Source organism: Schistocerca serialis, unplaced genomic scaffold, assembly GCF_023864345.2.
Source record: "Schistocerca serialis cubense isolate TAMUIC-IGC-003099 unplaced genomic scaffold, iqSchSeri2.2 HiC_scaffold_1111, whole genome shotgun sequence".
In the NCBI taxonomy this organism is placed as follows: Eukaryota; Metazoa; Arthropoda; class Insecta; order Orthoptera; family Acrididae; genus Schistocerca; species Schistocerca serialis.
The window spans coordinates 10,001-12,500 of NW_026047306.1; the positions used below are offsets into that span (position 1 = coordinate 10,001).

The 2,500-nt window shown below is 56.0% G+C and overlaps 1 non-coding gene across 1 annotated transcript in view; it reads right to left on the reverse strand.

Moving 5' to 3' along the window:
• LOC126431798 (small subunit ribosomal RNA) overlaps window positions 1-509 on the reverse strand; it is a 1,910-nt gene extending 1,401 nt beyond the window's left edge. The window contains exon 1 of the ribosomal RNA XR_007577758.1: window positions 1-509. This exon is cut by the window's left edge and continues 1,401 nt beyond it. This is a non-coding gene — a ribosomal RNA (small subunit ribosomal RNA).
• Between the last annotated feature and the right edge of the window lie 1,991 nt (window positions 510-2,500).

Genomic DNA, 2,500 nt, shown 5'->3' on the forward strand with positions numbered 1-2,500 from the left:
TGAGTCCCGTATCGTTATTTTTCGTCACTACCTCCCCGTGCCGGGAGTGGGTAATTTGCGCGCCTGCTGCCTTCCTTGGATGTGGTAGCCGTTTCTCAGGCTCCCTCTCCGGAATCGAACCCTGATTCCCCGTTACCCGTTACAACCATGGTAGGCGCAGAACCTACCATCGACAGTTGATAAGGCAGACATTTGAAAGATGCGTCGCCGGTACGAGGACCGTGCGATCAGCCCAAAGTTATTCAGAGTCACCAAGGCAAACGGACCGGACGAGCCGACCGATTGGTTTTGATCTAATAAAAGCGTCCCTTCCATCTCTGGTCGGGACTCTGTTTGCATGTATTAGCTCTAGAATTACCACAGTTATCCAAGTAACGTGGGTACGATCTAAGGAACCATAACTGATTTAATGAGCCATTCGCGGTTTCACCTTAATGCGGCTTGTACTGAGACATGCATGGCTTAATCTTTGAGACAAGCATATGACTACTGGCAGGATCAACCAGGGAGCTGCGTCAACTAGAGCTGAGCAGCCGGCCGCCCGGGAGTGTGTCCCGGGGGCCCGCGCGAACACGCAAGCGTCCGCTCAATTATTCTGCAAACAGGAGGAGGCTGAGCTCCCCTGCACAATACACCTCGAAACCCTCTCAGGTCCCGGCGGCGCGCAGCGCCGTCCTAAGTACTTGGTCGGGTTCGAGAGAGGCGCAATCGCCCGGAGTTTGGCGAGTAGACGCTTTAGGTGCGACCACCCGTGCTCCCAACTGAGCTTGCCGCTGCCGACAGAGGCCCGGGAGCGTGCTGTCGTGGCATTGCCGGCGGGAGACAACACGCGCCACCTACGGTGGCCGGCAGCTCCAACGCCAGCGCCACAGAAGGACAAAAGCCCCACTTGGGTGCCGAAGCGAACTCTCCCAGCACAGCGCACGCGCCAACACGTCCGCACAGCTGCGATACAATCCACCTGCGAGAACCGCAGAGGCGACCGAGCAGCAGACGGCGTCGCGGCGCCGAGCGCCGGGCGGCGGCGCATCCTCAGCGCACACAGTCCTCAATCGGACCAGCACACTGCAGATGTCCACCGCGCTTCGCACCGGGCCCGCGAGGACCTACTTTGGCCGCACGGCGCCGCGTGCAGGGTGCGCCGGCGCGCAGCTGCGCCGCCTGCCGCCTCCGTCGGCCGGCGCGCCTGCCACTGGCCGCCCCCACCAGCCGGCTGTAGCGCGTGCGCCCACGCACCGCGCGGCCAGCACGCCGGGAGGCCCCCCCTCACCGGCCGGGGACGGTCCCACCCAGCCACCGCCGCGTATCGCTTCACACCCACATGCCATTCACGTTCGTGGGCATGGTGGGTATCGCTGAAACAACCGGTTGGTAGCTCAACCGATCGTCGCCATCACTGATTCACCTCTAGCGAGAACAACCGCACCACAACGGTTTACCAGTTCTTCATTTGCGTAACGTCACCAGCAAACGTAGACGTCCATCGCCATTTGCAAATTCAACGATTGTTGCATGCCTGTGTCAGGTGTCACGACACACTATGTCTGCCCACATACACGCAACAACATGTGCACGCTTCGCGAACACGTGGAAGGTGGCCCCCGTACGTATGCGATGTCCATTGCGCGAACGACTGTCAACCGGCCTCTGTCGCATGTCGCAGATGTGGAACGCAGTGCACCATGCTATCACGGTGTGTGAGAAGAGACGACTACGTCTGACAACACGCGCCACTACATCAACAGACGGCTCATGCTGATCGCCATCCACGGCATACCATACTTCAATCCAGCTCTTATAGGGAGACGACACGTAGCTGAGTGCACAATATTTGGACCGTATGGTTCGCCGTTGTTGGCGCAGTCGTGGTACGGTCACACATGTACCACGATGTATCATTCAGTACATGAGGACCAATGTGCAGTACAGTGTGTGATTTGGACGTACAACATCAGCGGACAGTTGACACAAGCCGTACCACAACGTAGGCTGTGCTTCGCCATGCGAATGCCAATGAACAACTGCGAAGGGCATTGAGCATGTACGTCCTGCTGCCATCCGCATTACAGTGTATAGCTGCAAGGTGTTTAACATGAAGCGATACTCTGGGGACCGGGCAGTGCGAGTAGCAAACTATATTGCGGGGGTTGCAGTTAGGCAACACTACACTAATTTAACGCGTCGTATGACAATTACAGAGCAGGTTAAGGCCCAACGTGTGTTGGGTTAAGGTACAATATAGGTTAGGTTAAGGTACAATATAGGTTAGGTTACGGTACAATATGGGTTAGGTTAAGGGACAATATGGGTTAGGTTAAGGGACAATATAGGTTAGGTTAAGGGACAATATGGGTTAGGTTAAGGGACAATATGGGTTAGGTTAAGGGACAATATGGGTTAGGTTAAGGGACAATATGGGTTAGGTTAAGGGACAATATAGGTTAGGTTAAGGGACAATATAGGTTAGGTTAAGGGACAATATAGGTTAGGTTAAGGGACA